Source organism: Dasypus novemcinctus, chromosome 15, assembly GCF_030445035.2.
Source record: "Dasypus novemcinctus isolate mDasNov1 chromosome 15, mDasNov1.1.hap2, whole genome shotgun sequence".
In the NCBI taxonomy this organism is placed as follows: domain Eukaryota; kingdom Metazoa; phylum Chordata; class Mammalia; order Cingulata; family Dasypodidae; genus Dasypus; species Dasypus novemcinctus.
Window position 1 is genome coordinate 104,205,049 of NC_080687.1, and position 19,981 is coordinate 104,225,029.

Here is a 19,981-nt window from a genome sequence, read left to right on the forward strand (position 1 = left end):
GTCTTCCTCTTGTAATTCTGGTTGCAATATAAGTGTCACCTCAATATGCTATTCCAGGCCCTCCAAACAGGTGGTCCCATAGCCCTCCTCACAGTACACTGCTTAGCTTTCTCTAGAGCTTTCTTGGGATATGGGGGCAAGGTGAATATGCTTTTGGGAACATGTCATTTTGGAACCACGGACAGATGGTCAGAATTGAATCGTGTCTCACATCAGGACACAGCCAAGTCTTCATCTGTTTTCCTGGAGTAGTGAACCCATTTGGAAATAGTTCTTTTGAAAGTATTATCATTATATAAGGTATGAACTCATTTTTCAATAGGATCTTGTAAAATCACATTTAGAATAGGCAGATTAGTCATGGTGAGACTTAATTCTTATCACTGGAGTCCTTATAAGTAGAAAAAAGCCAGTCAAAGTCAACAGAAAGCAGAATTCAGTGAAAAATCAAAAAGCATACACAAGGAGGGAGAATTCACTACATGAAAGAAGCAGAGATACAAGACCCTTGATTTTGGTCTTCTATCTTCCAAAATTTGAGGTGATAAATTATGGTTGTAAGTTAAACAGTGTGTGGAGTTTGCTATAGCAGTCCTGGAAAATGGGGTTCTTATCAATGAAAGCAATTTATGTACTTAAAAATTAAAAATGAAATCTAAAGAAATGATAATCTAAGCCAGTGATAGAAAAAAACTAAATTGTAATTCGCTTGAAAGTGAGAAAGAAAAAATAAACATGTTTACAAAAATGAGAACTGAGAAAGTAATAGTGGAAACCTACTTATTTGCATGGTAAAAGAATTTTCTATTCCTTGGGAGGAACCATCTTGTAACTCCTTTGACTGAGTTTGTTGTTATTTTTAAAATTACAGGTTGAATGACCCATTTTGAGAAACTGAAGTTTTGATGCTGGGTACAGTTATATTTCTCATTATTTCCTTCTCACACCTGTTATTTCTCACACATTTTTAAGAAATAAATGGTTATGTATGACATTATGAAGATCTGGTCCTTTAATTATGGGCCTAAATTTCAATCCACATCAATATTTAATTTTATTTTAATATAATATAACTTACATCTGTACATGTGACCTAAAAACTTGTGTAAATATATTTCCCTGCATTGAATTGAAAAGGTCACTCTCCATAACATTTTTGTTTTTCAACTTGAATACACTTAGTTCATAACAATTTTCATAAAGATATGATCTAGATCCAGTTACTATGCTTATGAGTCTATGTGCCTGAAATTTCAACTAGGCCTAGAGCAGGGTGCCTAAGAGTTATCTCCTGAAAGCTTCCTTGTTGCTCAAATGTGGCCAATCTTTAAGCCAAATTCAGCATGTTAACGAATTACCTACCCCCAGCATGGGATATGACTCCTGGGGATCTGCCTACCTGGCACCAAGGGATTATTACCAATCATAAACTGGTGATGCAGTTAGAAAAAGACCTTGAATAAAAGGGGGAAATTGTAAAGACAAATGAGTTTATATGGCTACGAGTTTCTAAAAAAGAGTCTGGAGGCTGGCAGAAGGATTGCCCTCATGCACAACTGAGCAGAGTCAGAGAGACAGATAAAGCAGATACAACCCCCAGATATCGGTTCCTTCGAGGGCTAAAGAGACCCATGGGAGTTATGGTCATGGCCGATGGGGTTAACTACCAGGTCAGATGGCCCCTTTTTGGAACTGGTGTTTATGTGTGATGAATCTGGACTCAGATGGGATCTTCCTTCATAAGACTTTCATGCTAATGTGCTGGAGGTGCAGTTAACGTTGGGGTTTAAGATATATTTAGGGGATTTGAATCTCTGGACTGACAATGTGATAGCCAGGTCCTGAGCCTCAACAGACTCCAGCACCTACAATATGATTTATTGGACTTACCACACTCAGCTAAGATGGAGTTGAAGAAGGACAACCACCACACCATGGAGCCTAGAGTGATTGCAACTGAGAGTGGGAGGATTGCATCCAGCATCCATGTGGAATCTGAGCCTCCTCTTGACATAGAGGTGCAATGGACACAACCAATCCAATGTCCACATAGAAGAGGTGGCATTGGATTGGGAAAAGTGGACATGGTGGCTGATGGGTGTGGGGAAAGGCAGGAAGAGATGAGAGGTGGAGGCTTTGGGACATGGAGCTGCCCTGGATGGTGCTTCAGAGGCGATCACCGGACATTGTAAATCCTCGCAGGGCCCACTGGATGGAATGGGAGAGAGTGTGGGCCATGATGTGGACCATTGACTATGAGGTGCAGAGGTGCCCAAAGATGTACTTACCAAATCCAATGGATGTGTCATGATGATGGGAACGAGTGTTGCTGGGGGGGGGGGAGAGGTGGGGTGGGGGGGTGGGGTTGAATGGGACCTCACATGTATATTTTTAATGTAATATTATTACAAAGTCAATAAAAAAAAAAAAGAGTTGGGAGGTCATCAGAGGGGTCACACTTATGCATGCCTCAGCAGGATCCGAGAGACAGCCAAAGTAGATCCAACCCCAGGTACTGGTGCTCCTGAGGGCAACAGAGACAAGCAAAATCTATGGTCATGGCAGATGGCTCTGGAGTTCAGTGCCTTGTTAGTGGGCCCCACTTTGTAACTTGTGTTCCTGAGTGTGATGGAGTTGGACTTAGTTGTGACCTTTCTACACATGTTTCTTCCATCACTTTTACTGAACCTGTGATTGGTGCTGGAGTTGGTATATACTCAGGAAACTTGACTCTTTGGATTGGCCATGTGCCAGCTGGGACCTGAACCTCAGCAGAGTTGCAACACCTACTCTCCGGTTCATTGGACTTACCCAGGTCAGCTAACAGGGAGGTGAAGATGGTCAACCACCACACCAGGGAACTGAGAGTGCCTACGACTCCAAGCAGGAGATTCACATCCATCAACCTTGTGGGATCTAAGTCCCATCTTGATATAGAGGTGGAGTGGACATCACCATCCCAGGGTCCACAGGATGGAGGAATAAAATATGGATTAGAGTGGATTTACTGATATTCTACTATAGAACTATTGTGACTAGTAATGGAAGAAATTGTAGCATTGATGTGGAGAAAATGACCATGGTAGTTGCTGAGGGCAGAGAGATGGAAGGAGAGATGTGATATGGGGGCATTTTTGGGACTTGGAGTTGTCCTACATGCAGGGAAAGATACTGGACATTATATATCCTGCCAGTAAACTACACTCTAATCTATAATCCATGTGGTGCCGCAGTGCTCCAAAATGTATTCACCAAATGCAATGAATGTGCCACAATGATGATGAAAGGGGTTGCTGATGTGGGAGGAGTGGGGAGAGGGGGTGGGGTATATGGGAACCTCATATTTTGTAATGTAACATTTTTTGTGATCTATGTATCTTCATAAAAAAAAACAAGAAAAAATAAAACTTAAGAAAGTTTAAAGAGAGAAGGAAGAAACTCAGACCTTACATTTTCATGCTATTCCATTGCAGATTAATGGAGTATTATAAATCTCCCTGTTCCCCTTTCCATCTATTACACTTCTGCTTTTCTTCTGGCCTTTCCTTCCCTCTTTTCCTCCTGGCTTTCTAGTATAATCTTTTGGTGAAAATCAATTTTCACACCCAATATGGCAATGTAAATAGAAAGTATGAGGAGAACTCCCCATTCCCAACTGGCTTGAGAACAATATATTCACGTGGGTTTTCATTTCTCTTGAGGAGGACAAAGAACTTGTTCCACCTGGAAAATAATTACTTCTCTCAGCTATCTTGGGGGGTATAAAATAGAGAATTATGCAACAAGAGAAAGTATTGCCAAAAACTACAAAGGATTTTAAAACTCTAAGGAAGTTGTAGCATTCCCATTTTCATATCCATTTTTCAGATTTGTTAAGTCAGAACAAATCCTCTTCCTATTATTCTGATCCTTGGTAGGGTCAAAAAATTGGAAAGGGTACAAGTGTTATTTAATTGCTTTTCATCAGGCTAAAGGAACCCAAAGGTTTCTGTGAATCTTAAAAGTTTTTAATGGATTGTACAAAGCATGGGACTATATAATAATGGGAATTTACTGGTGGAAGATGGGCTGTGGTTAACAGAACAAATATGAGAAATTCTCTCATGAAATATACCAAATATTTCCTACTACAAGTTGTTAATCAGTAGGTAGATTGGGAGAAAAAAATACCAAATGCAAAGTATGGGCTATAGTTAGTATCGATATTTTGACAACAGTCTTTCATAGTTTTTAAAAAATGTGTAAAAACAAATCAAAGTGTTGATGGTAAGGTGGTATATGGGAATCCTGTATGATGATATGCATATTTGTTTAGTAATTTCACAACTTTTACTATACACTTATTGTTTATGGATGTACAGGTATGAATGATATACATCAATAAAATTTTATTTAAAAAATATATTTCTAAACTTATCAGGCAAGAAAACACTTGCCAGTGGAGAAATTTACTGAATGATGGTTAATGGGAGAAAAGTTCCTGAGATATTTGAGTTATATATGGTGATCATGCTAATTAACACCTTCCTTGATAAAATGGATTGATTCCAGAGATTAATCCCAGTGCGTTAAAACAAGTCCTATTGCTTTTTTTTCAGCAAAGGAGCTTTCAGTTAGGTCTTTCAACAATTTTGGATCCTGGCATTAAACAAATTCTATTTGCTTCTGCTGGTTAGGACTTTTGATGAAAAGTAATGGTCTGATTTTACAATTTTTAGGAAAGTTCTTAAATATATGGAATTTTTTTCTTTTTAAATACTTTCTTAATTTTCCCTTTTCAGGTGGTGACAGGATGAACTCACAGAGGAAATGTATATTATTAGATATTCAGTCTATACTACCATCTTGGCTTCAAGTGGCATTTTCAAGGGATTCCATTATGCTTTTTTCAAGACTTTCAGTCTGCTTCTGATACATGAACTGTCATCCGGTGGCTGTGCAGAAGCTTTCAAGGTTCTATGAATAGTAAATCTGACAACAACAATGATTACAATCAAGCAACCTAACTAATGTTTGTGGATGACTTCTTACCCCATCCAGTTCCAATTATCTGAAAGATTCTATGTGCTCTTTTCACAAAATGGGCAACCAATTAGCATTCTCTTTAGACAATTGTATAGGGAACTTAAATAAAAAGAGATGTTATGTAGCACAATGCTATGCCTCATTTTGTTCATGAATGTCTTAAATTGTATATACAGAGGAGGTTCAAAGTAGAGAACTGTTTTTGATTGGATAATATTGACAGCATAATTTGCTGATATTGAAGGACAAAGGAGTCAAATATTTTGAAATCAGCACTTAAAACTGGTACCCTGAGAATGGAAAGTCTTAATGAGCAAACTCTTTTCTTCATAAAAATGTCTGTTCAGATGAACCTAATGAGTGTACAGATATAATGAGCTATAAGAATTTCCTGAAGCAAACAATGAAGTTATTTATTGGTTTGCAGTCTTAACTTCCTGATCAAGATTTGCAGGAGCACATAGTTTTGCAGAAGACTCAGTTTTTAGTGTAGCCAGCCTGAACTGAAATATAGATAATCTCAGTCTAGGAAAGTGATTAATTCAGATCTGCACCACTGTTTTCTAAGTCTTCATTGAGCATCAAGTTTTCCATTGTGAGTTAAACCACTCTAAGAATCAGGTTTTTATCTGTTCTTTGTTGGATAATTGATTGAATGGATTAGTGGCTATGCAATAACATTGCAAAATTGAGTATCACACTTTAGACTACACAGTAAAATTAAAGAAGTATTAGTATTATTATTCCATAGAACCTATGAGTTAAACATGCTCGTATCAGATTAGGGGGAGGACAGATCCTACTTTCAATGCAAAAAAACAGCAGATTTGGATGTGCCATTATTAGGTAAATTACCTATTTTTATTCTAAAATCTTATTTCTTAGGTTACTTAGCAATATAGATGGAACAAAAGAAATTCTGCAGACTATAATAAGGCAGACACATATGTACCATTGAACTGAAATATTTTCCCACAAGTGATCCTGCCCCCTCTTTCTTCAAAGCAAAAATGTTAACGATACAGATAATGCTAACCCAATTCCTCTCTGTCTCCACTTCCAGAGGCAACAATTACCTTTTGGTTGGTGTGTCTCATTCCCAAGCAAGGATTTTTTCTCAAATTTTAATTGTGGCATGCTCTGCATGCAGGAAAATATACAAATCTTAATTGTAGATTCTGATGAATTGTAACTTATAAATACAGCTAGATGATGAATGTTTTTGTAAATGTATACATCAAAATAACATACAAATCAAGATATAGAATATATCTAGAGAATAAGAAGTACGTTGGCCTCACAGCATTTTAAAACTAAATTGAATTAACCACACATAAACATTTCAAAATTGAGAAATGCAATATAAATACAAATTTCTGGCTTCCTTTAAAATTCTAAAATCCAAACCACAGTAAGCTCACAGTAGCTGCTACCCAATGAAAACAAGCCGTAAGCTCCCTGGTTGTCCCACATTGTGCCTGTTGTTATGTGAAGTCCACTTCATTCTTGTCATAACCTGCAACTCATTCCCTAAAGAAGACATCTGTGTAACACTTCAAAAATGTGGCAAATGTAAAAAGGCTGAGAACCATTGCCTAGCCAACTTAGGAAAGCAGAGTTTGAGAAGAAGTGTCCCACTCCCCCACTGGCTAGGTGACTTTGGAGGCTGATGTCAATGCCGTGAACCAGAAAAATCAACCAGCTTCTATAGGTATTTGCTGCCCAAAGGGTGGTCCTTGGCCAGAAGCGTGAGCATCATCCATGAGCTTATTGGAAATGCAAAGTCTCATTCCCCATCCAGATTTTCTAAATCAGCATTTACATCACTTGTTTCTTTTTAAATTTACAATAATAAACTTTCTTTTTAGAGAAGTTTTAGGTTTACAGAAAAATTACACTGAAAATATAGGGGTCCCATATAGCAATCCCCTAACACAAATGTATGTTTAACAATATCCCCGTGTCTTCTGAGAACATCAATGTTGGAGATGCAGTACCCAGTGCCCTGTGCCTTAGTGGAAAAACCACCCAACAGATCTTACTGCTGGGAGGGTTGCAGAGTATGTTAGTTCACCAGGGTTGCTCTGAAAATACCACATACTGGTTTGCCATAAATAGCTCATATATTGAGTCACAGTTTTGGAAGCTAGAAGTCTAAAATCAAGGTGTCCACAAGGACGCATTTTCTCCAAAGTTTGTAGATTTCTGTTGGTGGCAGTCTTCCATCAGGTGGAGATTGCTCTCTCTGTAGTTTCCTTTATTTCAGGCCTCTTCTGCTATCTTACTTCCCTGTCTAATTTACTTTGTGAAGAACTTAAGTCAGTTTGGATCAAGGACTGTCCTCCTGCAGTTTGGCCACATCTTAAGTAATAATATTTTTCAAATGTCCTATTTATGAATAGGTACATACCCACAGGAAACAGGATTAATACTTGAACATATCGTTTGTGGAGAACATGATTCACAATTGATTCATATGATTCACATGATTAAATTCCTAAGTTACCATTTTTCTAGATCCTTGACCAACTTGCTATATTCTGTTTTTAAATTAATAAGCCATCCTAGTATGTGTGAAGCAGTATCTGAAGTGGCTTTGATTTGCATTTCAATTTATGACTAGTAATTTTGAAGAAGTTTTCATATGCCATTTGATTATTGGTCATTTGTATATCTTCTTTGAAGAAATTGTTTTCAAGATCTTTGCCCATTTTGCAAAAGGATTGTTTTTCTTTTCATTGAGTTTTGCTATTTCTTTGTATATTCTGGCTGTTAAACTCTTATCAGATATAGGTTTTGTAAATATTTTGTTCCATTCTGTAGATGCTTTTAACTGTCTTGATAATGTCTTTTGCTCTTGCAAAAGTTTTTAATTTTGAAGAGGTCCACTTTATCCGTGATTTTCTTTTGTTGTTTGTGCTTTTTCTGTCATATCTAAGTAAGTACTTCCACATCCATGGTCATGAAGAGTTCACTTTAAGTTTTGGCATCACTCTTTTTGATCCAGGGAAATAAAAACTTGTAGTGCCCCACACAGCCTAGTATCACCCACAGAATGGGTGCTCAATATATGCTAAATGATGGAAAATAGACTCGTGGTTATAACATTAAAAGATTAAAAAGGTTGATAAGTAATGCTTATTGTACAGATTTAACAAAAAGTAAACCACTTCACAAATGGAAAAACTCTATTCAACCTCCAGAAATGTCAAACATGTTTAAATGAAAATAATTTGAATTTGAAATTAGATATATTCAGATCAATCTTCTTATTTTTCAGAAAGGTATTTTAAAATCTTAACTTTCTAAAAAGTGTTGTATACTCTGTTAAAAATTGTTTTCAAGAAAATCCAGCAAGATGGCGACAGAATAAGGTGCTCCTAGAGTCAGATCCTGCTACAGGGCAGTTAGTAAATACCCAGAGAGCTCTGAAGCTGGCTGAAGAACCTGCTTGGGGGTTCCAGGAGGCCAGAAGAGCATACTGCAACATCCTTAGGGGAATAGAAGGAGGAGACTGCCCGTCTACAAGAAAACTCATAAGTAGAGTGCTCCACACCAAGGAGGCCAGTGCCCATCCTCCACTGGAGGCACAAGCCACCACAGGAGCTGTTCTGTGGCTGGAAATGAAAGCTCCACTTTCCCAAAACAGGAGAGGAAGAGATGGTTGGGCACCAATTTCAGCTATGATGAGGAAACTCAGTGGGCAAGAGTATAATCCTGAAAACAGCTAAAGTTTGAGCCTGTCCAGGTCAGAAAGTGGCCAGGAGCTACCATCTTAACTCCATGCCTGGCATGAGGGGAAGCAGGGAGGACTGAGGATCCAGTGCTGGGGGGAACTGGCTCCTTCCCATCCAGATCATATTGCAGGTCTAGCCTAGGCCCCAGTGCTACCTCCAGCAGGGAGGAAGATGTGGGGACCTGTGCCAGCCTCTCTGGGAAATTACCTGCCAAGCCACGGAACCTGGTGATCATCCTACTCTGGCGGCATGAGTCGCCACAGGAGCTGCTCTGTGATGGGAACTGGAAGCTCCATTTCCCAGGAACAGGGGAGGAGGAGATGGTTGGCTGCTGCTTTCAGCTATGGATTGGGATGCTTGGCTGGCTAAGAGATAACCCTGGGAACAGCTGAGGTGAGAACCAGTCCAAGTCAGAAAGAAGCCAGTAGCCACCATTCTGACTCTGCCCCCAGCCTGAGAGGAAGCTGGGTGGACTGAAACTCTCAGTGTTGGCAGGAACCATTTTCTTTCATGCAGATCAGCCTGCAGCCCTAGCCTAGGCTTCAGCCTTGCCTCTGGTATGGAGGAGGCTGGGGAGCCCTGCACCAGCCTATACAGGTAACTGCAGGTAACTTTGGCTGGCATATACTGAAAATCAGAAGTCTACCAGGGCAACTGCAGTCATCTTAGGACCCACACTGCATAGATTGCTGCCCACACTTCCAGCTCCATCCCTGCCCCAGGCAGAGGAGAACGGGATGTGAAGTCTCTCAGGGCAACTACAGTCTAGGTCTGCATGTGGATTATTCCACACAGTTGTGACTCTGTCCCTACCCCTTGCAAAGGAGAAAGTTGGAAGAAGCTTCATTGGTCCCTCATGCAATGAGGGCAGCTTGAGCCTCCACAGCTTACAGCACCAACTACATGCTTGGCTCCTACTGCACAACCAACAAAGGAGAAACTATAGGAAGCCCTAAACTAAAGAGAAAAACTGCACCCAGAATACTCTAGTAAGCCAGATATGAAGGCACCAACAAAAAATTACAATCCACACCAAGAAACAAGAAGCTATGGCCCAGTTAAAGGAACAAGATAAGCCTCCAGATGAAATAAAGGAGTTGAGACAACTAATTATAGATGTTCAAACAAATCTCCTTAATAAATTCAATGAGATGGCTAAAGTGATTAAGGATATTAAGAAGACATTGGATGAGCACAAAGAACAACTTGAACACATACATAGAAAAATAGCAGATCTTATGGGAATGAAATTTTAAAAAAACATTGGAATCATATAATAGCAGATTTGAGGAGGCAGAAGAAAGGATTGGTGAGCTTGAAGAAATGGCCTCTGAAAGGGAACATACAAAAGAACAGATGAAGAAAAGAATAGAAACATTGAACAAGGTCTCAGAGGAATAAATGACAGCAGAAGGCATGCAAACATACGTGTCATGGGTGTCCCAGAAGGAGAAAAGAAGAGAAAAGGGGCAGAAGGAATATTTAAAGAAATAATGGTAGAAAATTTCCCAACCCTATTGAAAGACTTAAATAGCCCTGTACAAGAAGATCAACGTTCTCCCATCCAAAAAAATCCAAATAGACCAACTCCAAGACACATACTCATCAGAATGTCAAATGCCAAAGACAAAAAGAGAATTTTGAGAGCAGTACGAGAAAAGCAATGCATAGCATATAAAGGATATCCAACAAGATTAAGTGCTGACTTCTCACCAGAAACTGTGGAGGCAAGAAGACAGTGATCTGATATATTTAAAATACTACAAGAGAAAAACTTGCAGCCAAGAATCTTATATCCAGCAAGACTGACTTTCAAAAATGAGGGTAATATTAGAATGTTCACAGATAAACAGAAACTGAGAGAATTTCTCAGGAAGAGACCAGAATTTCAGGAAATACTAAAGGGTGTGTTAGAGCCTGAAAAAAAAAAAAAAAAAAAAGACAGGAGAGAGAAGCCTGGAAGAGAGTCTAGAAATGAAGATTATACCAATAAAAGTAACTAAAAGTGTCAAAAGAGTGGTGAAAATAAAATATGACAGACAAAACTCAAATAGGAATAAACTTAACCAATGATGTAAAGCACTTTTATTCAGAAAACTGCAACCCAATGTTAAAACAAATTTTAAAAAGCCCTAAATAACTGGAAGAACATTCCATGCCCATGGATTGGAAGACTAAATATCATTAATATGTCAATTTTACTCAAATTGATATACAGATTTAGTGCAATCCTGATAAAAAAAATTCCACCAGCATTAAAGAAAAAATTGAAAACATGATCATTAAATTTATTTGGAAGGGTAAGGAGTCCTGAATAGCCAGAAACATCATAAAAAGGAAAAATGAACCCTCATCTCCAGACTTTAAATCATAATACCTACCTATAGTGGTAAAAACATCATGGTTCTGGCCTAAAGACAGACACAATAGACCAATGTGACCAAATTTATGATTCAGAAACAGACCCTCACAGGTATGGTCAAGTGATTTTTGACTAGCCTGTCAAGGTCACACAGCATGGGCAGAACAATCCATTCAACAAATGGTGCTGAAAGAATTGGATATCCATAGCTGAAAAAAGGAAAGAGGACCCCTATCTCACACCTTATCCAAATATTAACTCAAAATATATCAAAAAACTAAAAATAAAAGCAAGAACCATAAAACTTCTAAAAGAAATTATTGGAAAATATCTTCAAGACTTGGTAGATGGTGGATTCTTAAAGGAGATAAGAGAAGGAGTGAGTGGACTACTGATGGTTAATGTATGTAGAAGTTTTAATTAGTTTTACTCTAAGAGTGTGGAAACGTATAGAGTGGATGGTAACACACAATGAGTAACAGCTAGTTTATAAATGGGGATGTGACTGAAAATGGTAGTCTAGTTATATAAATGCCAATTAACAGAATGGTTGAGAATAATCTAGGAACTGGATAACACAGTAAATCAAGAGGTGGGTGAGAATTGTGGTTGATAGTACAGATGCAAGAGTGTCCTTTGTTAGCTAGAACAACTGTATATCACTAGTGCAGTGTGTTGGGAATGTGGAGAAACATGGAAAAAATACAGCTGGAGTGATCTATGGACTGTGGTTAGTAGTAATAGTATAATATTCTTGCATCAATGCAAAAGATGTACTGTGTTGATACCGAGGCAGTATGGAAAATGTGAGCCAAATGTATGCTATGGACATGGCAATAATGAGATGATATTATTTTATCTGTACCAAATGACACACAACATTGTGGTGTGTTGATAGAGGGGTGTTGTTTGGAAATTCTTACATGTGCATGATTGTTTTATATTTACAACTTCTGTCACAAAAAAATATATTTAAAAAATAAAAATAGGGTGGGTTGGGGGAAAACCACACCAAATGTAAGATAAGAACTATGATTAGTAGTAAGCTTTTGACAGTGTTCTTTCATAGTTTGTAACAAATGTCTCTGACAATGCAAGGTGTTGGTGGAGGGTTGATGCATGGGACTCCCGTATGTTATGCATGTTTGTTTTATAAGTTCACAGCTTTTACTATACATTTAATTGTTTATGTATGTTCATATATAAATCATATAAAGATAATAATAATAGATTGACCAGGGGGAAATACTTTGTTTAGTAATAATATTTTGACAATGCTCTTTAATTATTAGTTAAAAAGGCTTAACAACAATGCAAGTTATTGGTGGTAGGGTGAGATGTTTTATATGTTTGATGTTATATGTTTGTTTTGTAAGTTCACAACTATTATATATTTATTGTTTATGTACAAAAAGCAATCCATTCAATATCTAGGAAATTTATGTATGCATTTACTCTTTGACCCTCAAATTCTATTTTCAGGAATCTTCCCAAGGACATAACATCAAAAATACAAAAAAGACATATGTAAAATGCCATTCATTGCAGAATTATTTGAAATAGCAAAATATTTGAAAGTATCTAAATGTTAATGAATAGGGGTCTTAGTGAATAAACTACAGTACAGCCACACAATGAAGTATCATGTAGTATGCAGCTGCAAAAAAGAAATGCCATATTTCTATATACTACTATAGAAAATCTCCAAGATATACTCTTAAGTCAAAAAAGCAAGATGAAAAAAATTATATATAGCCTAAAAGAGAATATAGATAGGCAAAGGGATAGATAGATACATATATTCATACATAAATAGGAAATGAATACATCAAAGAAGAGGGAGAAATAATAGTGGAGGGTACTGGGAGAGAAGCAAGACCTCTTTGAATGCATCCTATTCTGTAGATATGATTTAGAACTAAGTAAGTATTTTACAAAACAATGAAATTAAATTAAAATTAAACACAATCCTTTAATTAGAAAGTAAAATTAAACTAAATTTGCATCTAGTAAGTGGTATAACCACAGAGAGAGGAACTATTCCATGTGACCATAAAACATTAATTTGACTGCCTTGTATGATATAATTTAAGGACAAAAACAACTGTCAAAACAAAAACAAAACCTTCAAATCTTTTAAAAATCATATTGTTGTCACTAGGGTTGATAGTTTGAATTACTATTCTGAAACTGTTGTATGAGAATTATGGAATAAAGTAATGGAGTAATGAAAAACATTGTTTACACAATCAAGTTATTGGAGATCGAGATGGTGCGATAGGGAAAGGCAAGTTGTGCTCTTCCTCCAGAAACTGTGGGAATGTTGGCAGGCTTGTCAGGCATAAGGGAAGCTGGGATGCCTCAGGGGTAATGGGAGAGGGTGGCTGGAGACAGGGGCAGAGCTGGGCACCAGGGAAGATGAGAACCCCTAGCTGTCCCCAAGGAAGAGGAGAGCAGACTAGCCAGCCCAGGGGGAGAGAAAAACTTCCCCACCTATGTAGGTGAGAGGGGGACCTCCCAGGCAGCTCTGGGGAGACAGCAGCCCTGCACCTGGCTCTGGAGGAGAGAACTGCTGAGGAGCTATCCCACAGGTGGGCCAGTGCCCGGCTGCTTAGGGTAAGGGGGTGTGGGGTAGCCTTGGGGATACAGCAGGAACATAGCCAGAGCTTATTCCTGTTTTTTCTCTATTTCCTTTTCTTTTCTCTTAAACTGGGTACTGGCAGAGAGAGAAGCTGTGAGGTGATTGATTGGTAGGTACAAGCAGCCTGAGAGAGTAGGCTAGTGGATCACTGATGGCTTGTGAGAGAGGCCTGTTTTTTATTTTCTTTTTTCTTTTTCGTTGTCTCATTCTCTTTGCTCAGATACCTGTGAGAGGGGGCCCTGTGGGGTGATAGGCCAATTGATCAGCACACAGTCTGAGAGAAATATTCTAGCAGGTCCTGGTGGTGTAACAGGGATGCACAGTTTTTGTTAAATTGTTTTGTTTTTTTTTCTCCTTTTCCTTACTTTGTTACCTTCTTCCCCCATTTTTCTTCAATTCTTTCTTCTCATCCTTTTTTCTTGTCTTTTAATTTTTATTTGTTCTTTCATTTCATTTTCTATTCATTTTTTTTAACTTTTTTCTTTTTCTTTCTTTTAAATTTCTTCCCCCTCCCCCCTTTTTTTCTTTCTTTCTGCTTTTCCACTTTTGTCATTTTTCCCTTCTCATTAATCTGGTCTTTTGTTTTATTTTATTTTTTCCTCTTTTTCCAGCTTTAAAAATTTTTATTCCTTTTATACTATTTTCTCTCTTATTAAATAATTTTTCCACCTTTTTTTGTTCTGTTTCCTTCCTTCTTTTGTTTCTATTCCTTATTTCTCTTATTTGTTGTTTCCTTATTTGTGAACCCATATTTATCCATTTGAACACAGGTGACTATTAAGATATAGAATAAGTGGAACCAAGTGTTAAAGAGGAATCTTAACACAAAAACAAACATAAATAAAACCCAAGACTAGAAAGAGAAACTAATCAACTGAATAAGCCCATTAGGATAAACAGATGCCTAGACACCAGTAAAAAATTACAAGCCATACTAATAGGTAGTCATGGAGAAGGGGGAGATGGACATCATGGAAGAAATAAAGAATGCCCAAACAAATATCCTTTGTCAAATCAAAGAAATGAAGAAAGAGATAAAAGATATCAAGGAAACATTAGGTGAAACTACAGAAGAAATGGCAAACATTCATAAAGAAGATAGGAGATCTTACAGTGATAAAGGACACAAAGCAAGACATAAAAAATTCACTGAAAGCATATTACAGCAGATTTGAACAGTCAGAGGAAAAAACAGTTATGTCAAAAATAGGACATTCAAATTGCACAGAAAGTAGCACAGATAGACCAAAAAAAAAAGGGGGGGGGGCAATCAGCAGAGTTTCAGGGAATTGAATGATAACACAAAATGCACAAACATATACAAAATGGATATTCCAGAAGAAAAGAAGGGTAAAGTGACAGAAGTAGTATTTGAGGAAATGATGGCTTAAAGGTTCCAACTCATATGAGGAACATGGATATATATGTCCAGGAACTGCAGATTACTCCAAGCAAGATAAATCCTAGCAGATCTATCCTGAAAGACATGCTTATCAGATTGTTAAATGCTTAGGACAAAAACAGAATCTTGAAATCAGTAAGAGAATGAGATTCATCACATATAAGGGAAGCTTGATAGGATTAAATGCTGAGACCAGAAGGCAGTGATATGACATAGTTAAAATGTTGAAAAACAAAAACAAAAAAAAACCCAAAGAGCCAGTCAAGAACCCTGTATGCAGCAAAACTGTCATTTAAAAATGAAGAAGAATTAAAAATATTCACAGATAAATGGAAATCGAGAGATTTTTGTCACTAAGACTCCTACCCATCAAGAAAAATTAAAGGAAGTTCTGCAAGTTGAAAAGGGAAAGAAAAGGAGAGTGGGAGTTATATCATTGGATAGAGACCCATATAATGAGAGTGACGGTATACCCACATCCTGGGGAGGACTGATGTTCTCAAATAGAGGAAATTGTATCTCCTGAGAGAAATGGTGGCTCCCAGTGCATTAGGGCAGTTGAGCACGTCAAGCCCTCAACACCATTGCAAGTATCTCTGAACATGGCCCTTCAAGCAATGAAGACTGACTGTCACTGTGGGCCCTAAGGGGAGGGGGAGAGAGGTATTGAATAGATGGAACCAATGTAACTGTGTGGGCAATGGAAGTGTTCCACAAGATTATGCAAGGATGGATATAAGACATGTTAAATTACACCAAAAATATATAGGGGCTGATAGGCTAAAATGTAAATCATAATGTAAAACATAAGATAACTAAAAATTTAGAAAATTGTATGGTTTAAAATATAAACCACAATGTAAACCCAAATGTTTGAAAGCTCTTGTCTCAATATCTGTACATCAGTTTGAGTAAATATAGTATGAATATGTAAAAAGATTATTGTTGTGGAAGGGAAGGGTTTTATGTTGGATATGTGGGAGTACTGTATATTGTATATATGAATTACTGTGATCTAAGACTTTTGTAAAGATAGGCTTAATAATTAGGGAAAAAAAGAAAAAGAACATAAACACTGAGGAAAAGATGGAAGTATTTGCCTTGCCAATTTGCATACAGGGCAACACTTATTGCAGTGCTGGAAGGCAAAACATCAAAAAGAAAGCTTTTCCATTTTTAAATTTTTTGATACCCCAATTTATTCTTACCTTAATTTTTCTAAATTAATATGTATTCTATATCTAACCTTTAAACTCATCACTATATTCCATTTTATTATTAATGGAACCTGGCAATATATTGGGCTTCATTTTTGGGGAAGTTTTGGATCACAGAGAGGTTCAACAATGGCAGGGGAGGAATACTGGCATGGGATGTTATTGACAGGGGACATGTGGTTGGCAGGGAGTTCTCCAGGGCATATATCCAGGGTACATAAAAAAGTTAGAATATTTTCATAGTGGTTACAATTAAAAACAACAACTGAGGGAGTGCTGAGTTCCTATCCAGGGGAGCTCTATCACAGTCCCTAAAGGAACAGCAACAATCCCCCAACTGCAATGGCAAAGACCAAAAAAGAAGGAAGGTCCAACAATGAGCCCTTGATACTAATGACTATGCTTGTGAGCCTGTGTTCCTGAAATAAGAATGAGGCCTAGAGCTGTAGGGTGCCTAAGAGTTACCTCCTGAGAGCCTCCATGTTGCTCAAATGTGGCCAGTCTCAAAGCCAAACTCAACATGTAAATGTGTTTCCTTCCCCCCAGCATGGGACATGACTCCCAGGGATGAGCCTCCCTGGCACTAAGGGATTACTACCAAGTACCAGCTGATGATGTAACTAGAAAATGACCTTGAATACAAGGGTCAACTCGGACCAGCAGAATATCTCAATCTACATATAATACCAGGAGTTAAAAATGCTTTTTGACCTGAATAAAGGGGGAAATGGAAAGGATAAATGAGTTTATATGACTATAAGTCTCCAAAAAGAGCTGGGAGGTTATCAGAAGGGTTGCCTTATGCACACCTTGGCAGAGTCCCAGAGACAGATAAAGTAGATACAACCCCAGGTATTGGTTCTTCTGAGGGTTACAGAGACCCACAGGTTCTACGGTCATGGCAGATGGAGTTCAGTGCCATGTCAGTTGGCCCTACTTTGGAGTTTGTGTTTCTGTGTGATGAAGCTGGACTTAGATGTGATCTTTGTCCACAAGTCTCTCCTGTTACTTTTACCAGAACTGTATTTGTTGCTGGAGTTTAATGTATACCCAGGGGACCTGAATCTCTGGACTGGCCATGTGATAGCCAGGCCCTAAGCCTCAACAGACTTGCAACTCCTACACTCTGGTTTATTGGACTTACCCCACTCAGCTAATATGGAGGTGAAGAAGGTCAACTACCACACCAGGGAGTCAAGAGTGCCTACAACTGAAAGCAGAACGATTGCATCCAGCATCCATGTGGAATTTAGGGCCACTCTTGATATAGATGTGGAGTGGACACAACCATTCCAAGGTCCACAGGATGGAGGACTAGAGTATAGATTAGAGTGGACTTAATGATATTCTATTCATGAACTATTGTGATTAGTAATCAAAGAAAATGTGGCATTGGTGTGGAGAAAGTGGCCATGGTGACTGCTGGGGGTAGGGAGTGGGAGGAAGAGATGTGATGTGGGGGTGTTTTCAGGACTTGGAGTTGTCCTTGGTGGTGCTGCAGGAACAGTTACCAGACATTGTATGTCTTCCCATGGCCCACTGGGTGGACTGTGGGAGAGTGTGGGCTATGATGTGGACCACTGACTATGAGGTGCAGCAGTGTTCAGAGATGTATTCACCAAATGCAATGAATGTCTCATGATGATGGAGGAGGTTGTTGTTATGAGAGGAGGAGTGGGGTGAGAGGTGTGTGGGGTATATGGGGACCTCATATTTTTTTAATGTAACATTAAAAAAATAAAGACAAAAAATTTGGAAAAGGAAAAAAAATGAAAGGAAGATTATTGTAAGAGTAACTACAAGGATAAAAAGATAAAAAAATAAAATATGACATATATAAGCTAAAAAATGGCTAATATAAGTGCTACCTTTACAATAGTAATATTGAACTTTAATGGATTAAACTCTCCAATCAAAAGACACAAGTTGTCAGAAAGGATAAGGAAATATGACCCATATATACTGTCAACAAGAAACTCAGGGATAAAAAGTGGTTGCAGGTGAAAGGTTGGAAAATCATTGTACATGCAACATTAACCAAAAATGCAGGATTAGCTATAATAATATGAGGTAAAATACTTTAAATGCAGAAATGTTGTAAGAGACAAAGAAGGACAGTATATATTAATAAAACAGTTCATCTACCAAGGAGAAAGAACAATCATAAATATTTATGCTTCTAACTAGGGAGCCCCAATTTACATGAGGCAACTACTAGCAGAACTGAGAGAAGAAAGTGACATCTCTACAGTTATAGTGGGGAAATTCAGTATACCTTTATCACCATTAGAACAAACAGTTCAACATAGGTTAAATAAAGAAACAGAGATGTTGAATAATAAAGAAAGAACTAATGAACTTTTACAGAAAATTACAACAACAACAAAAACAGGTGGATATACATTCTTCTTGAGTGCTTGATGGATCTTTCTCCCAGATAAATCACATGCTAGGTCATAGAACAAGTTTATTGATTTTAGTAAGATTGAAATTATACAAGAATTTTCTCTGACCACAACAGAATAAAGCTGGAGGTAAATACAGTACAGAGAACCAGAATAGGCACAAATATATGGAAATTAAACAACAGACTCTTAAACAATCAATGAGTCAAGGAGGAAATTGCCAAAGAAATCAGTAACTATTAATACATAGAATCCAACAAATCTCTTAAAAGGATTAATCACCATGACCAAGAAGGATTTATCCCAGGAATGCGTGCTTGTTTTTATAAAGAAATTCCATCAATATATACACCCTATTCATAGAATGAAGAAAACAAACAAATGAATATCTCATTTGACAAGGAAAAAGCATTTGAGGAAATCCTCAACTCTTTCAAGATAAAGACTCAAGCAAAACTAGTAAAAGAGGAGAAATTACTCAACTTGATTAAGGGCATTTATGAAAAATCCATTGTTAACATAAAGATGAAGTAGATAATGCTTTCCCTCTAAAACAGGACAGGACAAGGAAGCATGTTTTCACCACTATTCTTCAATATTGTACTAGGAGTTCTAGTATGAGAATTTCAGCAAGAAGAATAAATAAAATACATATAAATTTGAAAACATCAAAATTAATTTAAAAATATATATATGTATATATAGCCCATATATAAATCATAAAGGTACCACAAAAAAGCTATTCTTTTTAGAAAATATGAGAATACTCATAACTAAAATGATTGAGAAATGATTAGTTCATAACAAATTCTAAATTAAAAGAGGAAATAGGGCCAAAGCAACAAAAGAGGTGAAACAGGGATATGGGGGCAGAAAATGTGTATGCTATTGCAGCTAATTTGGTATCTATTCAAATTAGTAGGTTACAGAGATAAGTTTTGTAATACAAACCCCGTGGTAACCACAAAGAAAGTATTTTAAAAATATACAGAAACATTCCTGAGGGCTATAGAGACACCCAGGTCCTACAGTCATGGCAGATGGCTCTGGAGTTCAGTGCCTTGTCAGAGGGCCCTACTTTGGAATTCATGCTCCTGAGTGAGATGGAGTTGGATTCAGATGTGACCTCTCTACACATGTCTCTTCTGTCACTTTTACTGAATTTGGGGTTGGTGCTGGGGGTAGGTGTATG

General features: G+C 37.6%; 1 long non-coding RNA gene across 1 annotated transcript; it reads left to right on the forward strand.

Annotated features, from left to right (window-relative positions):
• Window positions 1–216: 216 nt before the first annotated feature.
• On the forward strand, window positions 217–10,112 carry LOC139436555 (uncharacterized). The gene is made up of 2 exons (XR_011645891.1): window positions 217–300; window positions 4,782–10,112. It is a non-coding gene; the product is annotated as an uncharacterized lncRNA (long non-coding RNA).
• The last annotated feature ends 9,869 nt before the right edge of the window (window positions 10,113–19,981 follow it).